We start from the raw sequence: 10,730 nt of genomic DNA, 5'->3' as shown, positions 1-10,730 counted from the left end.
CCTGGTTTCTGAAGGGAACGAAGCGGACGCTTGCGTAGTTAACGTCATCCTGATCGTCTGTGTTTGCTCTCTGTGCTGCACTAAGGGCCAAGCCTATGCCTGACATGGTGTCATACACTGGACTAGAGTCTCCATGTCCATTATCTGCTGTGTCCCTGGGGTCAGAATTGGATTTGGAGGTCTTCATCCTCCTGAACCACAGATAGACACAGAGAGGTATGAGAACCAGGGAAACGACAGTGATTCCTATCAGTGCATACTTAGTGTGATTCTCTGGTACTCGGATTAATTGAACAGAGGAGTTTGTTGCTCCAATCTCATTCCGTGCCTCGCAATAGTAATATCCACTGTCCTCCAAACCAATGCTAGTGATGTTATAACTTTGTTCTGATCCCTTTAACAAAGCTGTATTGTTCTTGTACCAAGTGTAGTTGTCCGCTGGTGGGTTGGCATTACTGCTGCAGGTCAGAGACACTGAACTGCCCTCCACTATTTCACCAAAGGGACTGACTGACATGGAGGTGTTCTTTGGACCATAGTGGACATCCACAATCACAGAAGAAGAGTTGAGACTTCCGACCCTGTTCTCAGCTTTACAGTGGTACTCTCCACTATCCTCAGAACTGATGTTAGTGATGGTGTATCTGTTGGCAGACCGTTTGAGTGTGGATCTCGAGTAGGGGCTGTGGTCTGGTATAGGTTTTCTGTTCTTATACCAAATGAAGGTTGTGTTGGGACCCAGAGGACACTCAGTTCTACATTTCAGTGTGACACTCTCCCCCTCTGACACAGACGTAGGGTCCATCTTCAACAGGACATCTGACGATAAGAAGAAAAATAAGTATTTTTTAGTTTTTTATGTTTTTACTCCAGTGATTGTCAGATAATATGGCAATGGCACTGATGTGGAACAACTTAATCAGTACACCAACTCACAATTTACCACAGTTATAAGACTCAACAAATGATGTGTCCAGTATTACCTGTGACAGTCAAAAACACCCCAGGAGTGCCAGTATATGTCCTTTCTTTTATTCTAAATCCGAATTTGTATTCAGCTGAGTCACTCCTTCTCAGTTTTTTCATTCTTAGGGTGTGTACATCCTCTTTATTCTTAGAGTATTCCATACGATCCTTGTAGTTTACCGTCTTCTTCTTAGTTAACCAGAATGAATCTCTGGGGTTTATGTTACTGGGGGGTGTGTAAGTGCAGAATATTACCACTGATGACCCCCTCAGGGCACATATACTCTGTTTGGAGTAAGCCACACTCCAGCCACCCAGTACTCCTGAAACAGAAACAAACAAACATACAATCAAACACACACACACACACACGTACACACACACACACACACACACACACACACACACACACACACACACATTCAAGGACTTTAGCATACAAATCAGCACATACATTAAAAAACGGTACTGTTTGTCCAGACTTGTTTCTGTAGGTGCTGTACTCAGTGGCATTATAAACTGCAAATGAACATTTCTCAGTGAAAGACTGCTACGGAGATGATTAAAAGATGGTGTCACTGATCACAAGGGAAGAATATTCTGATGCAATTTATCTTTAACTGTTCCAAGGCCTTTTGGAGATATCTGCTGCTTGATTAACAATAAGAATACTTAATTGAAGCATGAAGGGCTAGAATGAAACCGTACCTGTCACAGACAAGAGGAAAGCTACAAACATAGTTCCTCCCATTCTCATGGCCATTGCATGTCCCACACTGCAGTCCTAGAAACATCATGGTAATCAATCACCGAATGCACAATTGTACAGTTATGCCAGACCTTGGGTTAAGTAGTATTTTAATATACTTGCTTTGTTTGCCTGGTGCAATTGAACCAATGGAATACTTCCAAAACCTTGCCCATGTGGCACTCCAGGCAGGCTCAAAGAAACGGCCAAAGGATTTCAAATACTATTTGACCCAGGTCTGACCCAGGTCTGAGGTATGTACACAGAGTTTACCAATACTTATTATAACATATCAGTAGCACTTTACATTACAGCTCGGAATAAGTGGGTAATAGGATGGTAATAACCATGGTAATTACCAGTAATTACATTCGTTCATGACACATCACTAATGACGTATTAAAACAAATCATATTTAATATGTCATTAGTGATGTGTCGTGAACGAATGTAGTACTGTTATAAATCTGTGTTTTTCTGTGAGCTTGCTCTAAACCTGTTTTTGTCTAAAACCCCCTGACTATAGTATTTTGGCCTGAGGTTCTGGGAGATATTTCATTGATTAATCTTTAGAAGTATTTTTCTTAACGTTTGAAAACATGCAAATAACTCAACTTAACTGAACAATGGTTAAAAACCCCAGGTCCATACTGTACAGTAGAACTTGCAAAAGAAATTAAAGAGTGGAAGAATATATCCCATTGAATGGCACTAATGTGCCAAAATAATAAAATGCAATAATTTAATAAATAAAGCTATATTTTATGATATAACCATCAAGCATACTTACAGAGTAAGGTGGAGTGATTGGATGGTGTTGCAGAGAATAAAACTGTGCGACTGAGATGGTGGTTGAAACAACTAGACCAAGTTGGGTGATGCGGAACTGATAAGGGGCAATTAGTAGGCCAAGTAAGTCATTTCAGAACTGTACAGGAAATGTGCTGAAGTGTGCATACCTACAGTAGGGTGGATTCTGGTAATCTGCGACATTGGGTAATGTGGGACACCTGTGTTTATTTCCTGTTCTAACAAAATCTAGTCAACAGGACTTCTACTATCTGGTTTAGCATGGATGTCTTGTGACTGAAATCACATCACTTCATGGGAGTTTAGGTGTTCCACATTACCCAATGTCCCAGATTACCCGATTCACTGTAGTAATTCTTCATTTTTGGAACATCATGCAAAGTTTGAAATGAATATCCTTGTTAAAAATCCATTGCAACAAATGTAACTGTCAGTTCCGAATTATAACCATGTTTGTTTGTTTGTTTTCAGCTGACAAATTTTGAGAAAAAGTGGCAGCATCTCAGACAGAAAAACGTTGTCATGAAAGAGTGTATACTTTCTTCTTACTACAATAAGATCCCCATAGATGCCCTCCGTTATCATGTTATCATATATATTATATATCATACATCTAGATACTATACTTGCAGTGTGCGTAAGTGCGTGCGTGCGTGCGTGCGTGCGTGCATGTACATCCTTTCATTTGTTACAACCCCGGCTCAAAGGAACAAAGCAACATAAAGGACACAACACAACCAAGGTTTAAATGTAAAAGTAACTTGGTTTTTATTAACTCAACATAAGGAACTAAAGGGGAAATGGTGGTTGGGGAAGACACCATGATGTCACCGGTGATGTCACAGAGACGTCACAGAGTGGTAATCGGATCCATCATCGGAGGAGCTGCTGTGGTCGTTGCCATAGCGACCGCGCCTCGCCGGGCCGGACACAAAGTCCTCTACAGCCGCCAGCCTGGTCTCCATGGAGATGAGCCTGCTGAGGATCTCTGCTTGCACCTCCAGACCCTGGCGGACCATGGAGGGCATGGGGGAGCGGCGACGCTGGGGGAGGGGGGGAGAGGGGGGGGGGCGAGGGGGGGGGTCAGAGGTCAATTGGACGTCTGGGGGTTTTCATTCTGAATGTCGTCACTGAATTGTTACTGCTGGGTCTTACCTCTCTCTCTCTCTCTCCCTCCTTCTCTCTCTCCATCCCTACCTCCTCTCTCTCTCCATCCCTCCCTCCCCTCTCTCTCTCCATCCCTCCCTCCTCTCTCTCTCTCTCCCTATCTATCTCCCTCTCTCTCTCTCCCTCCCTCCCTCCCTCTCTCCCTCCTCCCTCCCTCCTCTGTCTCTCTCTCCCTCCTCCTCTCCTCCCTCCTCTCCTCTCCTCCATCAGTTACCTGCTTGTGTTCATCCCCTCTACGGCTGCTGTTGGTTATGAAGCGGACCAGGCAGAACCCGACCAGGCAGAACCCGACCAGGACCCAGAGCAGACAGGACCAGTCCTGGACCAGCCAGGAGGAGGCCTCACTCCAGACCCCCTGGGCGGCCACACCCCCCCACGCCTGGGGGGGCATCTCCAGACCCACCTGGGACCAGGAGGAGGCCTCACTCCGGACCCCCTGGGCGGCGAGACCCCCCCACGCCTGGGGAAGCATCTCCATACCCGCCTGGGACCAGGAGGGAGAGCCAGACAACCTCTCACGGATCATCTCTGAACTCTCTTTATTTCTCTCTATTTATCTTTCCTTGGGTATTTAGTCTTTCTGTCTCTCTCTTTTTCTCTGGGTAGCCTTTCTCTGTCTCTCTCCCTTTCTCTTTCTCTGGGTAATCTCTCTTTCTGTATGACCTGTTCTCTCTCTATCTCTCTCTCTGTCTGTCTCTCTCTGTGTCTGGCTGACCAGCTAATGAACAGTTTCAGCTCTAACACGGGGTTCCAAGGTTCTGAGTGGAATTAGAACTCCACACATGGAATTCTGTGTCTTTGTTTGTCACTTGGAATCTTCCTCTTCCTATTGTGATGTCAGATGATTGTGTAGCCCAGGCTTACAAACAACACTCCTCTGCTATATCATATAAGATATTCATTCCTTTAAAAACACTCCTTTTATTATTTTGAGGCTGAGAAAACATACATTTAATGGTGTAACTCATGTTAAAATAGTTATTAAAATGTGGCTATAATTCATTTTGCATCCCCCCTTAAAAGCTATTTACATAATTTACCTAATACTTTTTTCCTGTTTCATTCCACTTTATTCCACATAATTTTATTTACATATGATATGGACTTTAATTCTTAGATTTTTTTTCTGGATTGTTTAAGTTAATACCAACGTCTGGTGCAAATTTCACTTGAATAGGCTCATTGGAAAAACATTTACTGGACAAAATGTTGATGTGCTCAATACTTATTTCCCCCACTGTATATGATGTAAATAGGCAAACAAGGAACTGTATCATACGATTATGTCCAAAGATATCTGCTTATAATGGCTAACATGGAAGTTCATCAACTGTCAAAATGTGTATTTTCTGCTTTTCATGGCCAATGGGGAATTAGGCTTCGTTCACACGGCAGTGAAATGTGACCCAAATCCGATTTTTTTTTTTTTGCTGCCGACATGCGACTCCAGGGCACCAGGATCTGAGGGACCGTTACATGCCTCTGGAGGCGGCCATCGCAAGACCGAGACTTGTGTGAGCGAGGAAGCAAAATTGTTTGGCGGCATCATCATGTCTTTTACAGTGGTGGCAGTTCACTCAAACCTGCAGTTGCGCTCATCTCAACAGCAGGGGTCGCTGTAGAGTGTGGAGTGAGTGGGGGGGGAGTAATGGAATAAAGGGGTTAAACTCCCTTCTCAAGTTCATATCCCACCCACGCCGTCGGTAGCTTTACAGTGGTTTATCTGGTTACCATCAGGTCACGAAACCTGCCGATCTGGCAATCCAGGTAGGGTCAAACTAACACCTGAAGGATTTAAAATCCAATTCGACCCACATCTGAGGTTTCCACCTATAAAAACACAAAATAAATAAATAATGGAATGAAAACACAGGGGGTCTCAGGTCTGTGGTTGACTGGGGCCTGATCCACTTTCTGTACTACTACCTTGACCTAACTCTCCAGATTCAGGCATATACTGTATGTTTGTTTGGGCAGAGTCTTCACATACTTTACCAAAATGTGAGTCCCATTGTTAAACCATAACTAATGTGCCTTTATCAATGATATTTTGTGAGAATCTTCAATCACCTTATTTTGAAAAACTCATCTTGTACTGTGTATGGTGTTACAGCTAATATATTTATAAGCTTTGTATACTTACAAACAGTCCTCCTATGCTGAATTGTTATTCAGGCGCAGTAGGCTACAAGCTTAGACTATCATTTTGTATAATTGTATTTTTCTATTGTTATTATTTAATTGTTTTAAATACAACAGCAAATACAACAGCTTATATAACAATTGGAATATTAATTCATTGATTTCTACAAATATCTGTCCTTTTTGTTCTCTTTGACTTTGTACTGTATTCAGGTCTTATTGTGGAAGCTGTTGTTGTTTAACGTGCAGTTAACTGCAGTGACATGCTCTCTGCATGCTGTGTCAGCCCTGCCTATTGTAGCTGAGCAGTGTTGGGGTGGTAGGGGTTAATGTCAGACAGGATCTCCGCCGCCTGATAACACTATTGTTTTAATGCTATTGGTTTCCGCCCAGCACTATCAGACAGTGGGGCTGCCCAGTGTTTCTCAGCCCCTCCACCCTGCTGAGGCAGAGGGGAAGAGCGCCTCCCTGGATCATGGCAGGAGCCAGGATACACACACACACACACACACACACACACACACACACACACACACACACACACACACTGCTAAGGCAGAGGTGAAGAGTGCCTCCCTGGATCAGGACAGGAGCCAGGACACACACACGCACGCACTCACACACTCACTCACGCACACACATACACACACACACGATTCCACCCTTTGGTTCGAGTTCAAGAGCTGCCTGCGGGGATTTCCACTGTAAGGGATCTGGGCTGCTTGCGCAATGATAGTGAAGTGGCAAGGAGGGGGTACCAAACTGGACCTGTTACTCAATACACATTTCACAGACATTTTAGCACAGTCTTTTAGTAACAGTAGTTTAGAAGTAAAGAAGCAAAGGTGCTTTCAGAACTGTTCATTACTGTCGTTTATTGTACTGAACCAAGTCATATTGTGGAGCGGACTTGGTCTGTGTTATTACATAATCTGATCCTAAATAAGCTACAGTATCAGAACCAAGATACAAATACAAATAAATGTGTATTCTCATAATTGATTGAAACCCCGAAGAAGGCAGCTGAAACCCTGAAGCTTGCTGCTGACGTTTGCTCCAATAAAATCATAAAATCATCGTAAAAACGGAGCGAGTGTGCGCTGGTCTCTTAGGGAGTTGGACTGGTGTTCAGAAGGTCATGAGTTCAAATCCCGCCTGGGAACACCACTACTAGTGTGCCCTTGAGTAAAGCCTCCTACACACTATGAGATTTTTGAGTTAATTGCAAGCCACACTGTGCGACATGGAACTAATAATCTTGGGTACGACCATCAATAAGACAAGATAAGGCACTTAGCCCTAAGTTACTCCAGAGAGACTGTCCCTGTAATCGCTAATTTATAAGTCGTTTTGGATAAAAGTGTCTTAATTGGTTCAAATATAAATGGTTAAAAATGTACATGGTTAAAAATGTAAATACTGTAGTTAAAAAGATCTTTCTTTTAAGTTTCCTCCGGCAGCCTGCATCTCACCAAACCACAGCGTGTGTTTTTTTTTCTTTTCTTTTTTCGTTCTTTCTTTTTTTCTTTTCTCATAAACGCCACACAGATTTATGTGATCAGCGTCTAGTCAAGATGGTTTCCTGTCATTAGGGACCATGACAACAATGAAAGTTCCACTCAGTGTCCTCCCTTTATGCAAAAACTCTCAGCTAAGTGAACGTTGTTGAGGGACTGCAGTAATTGGCCCATGTGTCCCACTCTGCGAAAAACCAGCTGTACCGACCACAACCGACATAAACAAACACTCCAGAGACATCAGATTAGCTACGGGCCTGTGATTTAGAGACCCTCCTCATCCAGAAAAATAAAGGAGCCACTTTCAGGGGATGACGAGGGCCTGACAGGTCACATCAATTAGTGCTGAAATACGGTGCTGTAGGTTCTGTAGCTGGCCCGGTTTAGAGCTCCCTTGGTGAGACTAATGCTTCACTGCTGGCCTTGCTGGCTGTGAGTTTGACCTCTCGGGGGTGTAGAGCGAGGTGTCAAGTGGCCTGTGGATGGACACAAACTCTCTTTATACACACTCCCACTTGACCCATTGCAAACATTGGGCTGGCTTTGCTGGCTGTGTGTGTCTGACTCTGACAAAGTGTGGAGTGGCCGGTGGATGGATACCACAGTACAGTGGTGTAGTCTACGTGATACGCAGGACTACGCCGTATACCCACTAGAAAAGGACAAGGATTTGCGTATACCCACTAGGAAAGGACAAGGATTTGCGTATACCCACTAAAAAATGCGCGAGGATACGTAACGGCGTTTTGTGACAGAACTTTCACACTTTTATTCATAAAATTCACCCCGTCTGTGTTACGAAGCACTTACTTCGAACTTTCTGACATGTTTGTTATCTCATAACCAGTCGTTCAGAATGCTAGTCTCAGTATTTCCCCTACAGAGCCTTGGGGTGGGCGGGCCGCGAATTTGCGAAACCTAGGATGGTAGGGGGAGGCAGGGCAGTCTCGCCAGCCAATGAGGGGGCAATCAGGGAGTGCTTCGCCAACCAATCAGGTAGCGGTATTGCCCTGCCTCCCCTTACCATCCTAGGTTTCGCAAATTCGCGGGCGGGCCAGACCTCCACACACAGCTTCGTGCCGCTGGAGAATGCTTTTGGTTTTGTTTTGTGTGCGCGTGCGACGCGAGAAAGTTTTTGCAGGGTGAAAGCTCTGTAGAAGAAAGTAAGCAAGTTGAAACGTTAGCAAATATAATTACTGTGTTCTGACAGAGAAAGTTGGTTCAAATTAGTCGTTATTATTGTGATTAGAAAGTGTCTGATTATAGTTTCATGGTGTGAATAATAGTGTCAAAGAACTAGCAAGCTAGCTAGCTCAGAGGTGATTAGATGAGCTAGTCTGCTGCACACATGCCAGCTAAAGAGCTAACTGGAGGCACTTTATTATTTTACTTAAAGTAGATATACAATCTTTCTTATTCTGCTAGAATTGGGCTTTATGGTAATACCATAATGGTATATTTACAGTACATGGACAGTGGATTGAAGCATTGGAACAAACCCTCACTCATTGGAAATGTCAGTTTTTTGTAGTTGGACATACGATTTTCTTACAGGTGAGAGAGTAAGTAAAGACAGTATCTGACTGCATTGCCCACAGCAACCCAATATTCAATTAGAATGATGTTATGATTTGATATGAATTCAATGTATACCTCTTATTAAATTATAAATACTCTGGTTGTTATATTTGCCTTTTGGTTGACAGCAAAAGAGGGAGAGAGGAGGATAGAGAGGGAGAGAAGGAGAGAGAGCAGGATGGTGTCGGCACACCAGAGAGACAGCAAGAACCAGGTGAGAAAGTGGACATGTAGTCAAGACCACATAAGTAGCCTTGAGAACCGATGGTTCTCGAGCCTAACGGCCCTTAGGGGGCAGGAGCCTATCTCCTGTTTCTGTAGCGTGAGGCAGCTTGATGTACAAGTACAGTCCATGCCCCCCCCCCCAAGGCAGCAAACACCGGTGTAGATGCATACTGTATGCATAAGTGAGTGTGGTGGTGCTTATGGGGTGTCGCTACGGGACAGGTGTCACTCTGACTGGGAGGGCAAAATCACAGTATACCCACTAGAAAAAACTAGACTACACCACTGCCACAGTACACACACTCCCACTATAGCCCTAGAAGAACAATCTCTTTCTCTCTTCACATACTCCCATTAGATCCATTCCGAACACTGCTTCTGGCTGGGAACCACTTTGGGGGTGGGAGCCTTGCAAAAGCCTTGCAAAAGGAACTTCATGTCCTCCTCCTCCTCGTCATGATTGAATTAAAGCTCTTGCTAACAGGGAGGAGGAAAGCTGCCAGAGCTTATTATGAGGTCGGTGATGAGGAACAACTCTGCTTATTACTCTTCAAGCTCACCAGGCTGGCGCTACTTCCTCTCTCTCCATGCTTACCCGCTCATTGTGTAACTATAGCTGACCCCGGGCTCTGACCTCTCTGGGGACGTGCGTGTGTTGTCTGCCCTAACTGCTCCAGGCACGCCAGCTCTGACCTCTCTGGGGATGTGTGTGTGTGTGTGTGTGTGTGTGTGTGTGTGTGTGTGTGTTGTCTCGGGTTATGCAATAAATAACACATTCCAAACAATCTGATTGTATGGCAAATGAAGCATTGATTGATTGATGATTCTACTCTTCACTTTTAAACCCTACAGTTTTTCACTCTCCTTTCTTTCTTTCTTTCTTTCTCCTTTCTCTCCTACCCTGCAAGTCATGAAATCACCTTGCAATGTGGTACAATGAGACCAATGGATGTTACATCATTGTTATCCCAACCCATTCATTCACTGACTAATTGACATGAATTTAATCAGTTTCTCTGTATGTAAATAGAAGGGGGGGCCACCACAGTGGTCAGGCTGCTGTACTATAGTATACAGTGACTGGGCTGTAGCCGTGGCTGTGTCTCAGTGTTTCCACAGCTGCTGCATGTGCTCCTTGCTCTCTGGCAGAGGAAGAAACTGTCAAAACAAAACTTAAACCTATTCCATTCTCAAGTCAAAGCTCCATGAGAATTTCTCACATACGTGTAGGCCTACATGCTGCATATGTTGGGCTTGGTGGGCAGAGCCTCGATAAGCCTGCCCATGTGCTGGGCCCAGTATTTCAAAACGTTTAATCTAGATCAGAATAATCCAGATTCTTTTTGGCGATCCAGGATAAGGTCTAATTGGCAGATTTGTTGGCAGGCATAGGGGAAATCAGTCAGCTCGATCTGATCCTGGATAAGAATCTGGATCACACAAACCACTTGAAACACTGGGCCCTGGTGATTCTAAATCAAGATGGCTAAAATGACTGTTACTGACATTATTGTGGCCTAGGTCATTTAGGCCTTGCCACACAAGTAATAAACTAACATAATATAAAGTGTAGCTCCA

Source organism: Nansenia antarctica (genome assembly GCF_963989245.1).
Source record: "Nansenia antarctica genome assembly, chromosome: 4".
Lineage (NCBI taxonomy): Eukaryota > Metazoa > Chordata > Actinopteri > Argentiniformes > Microstomatidae > Nansenia > Nansenia antarctica.
This window is presented reverse-complemented; position numbering follows the sequence as displayed.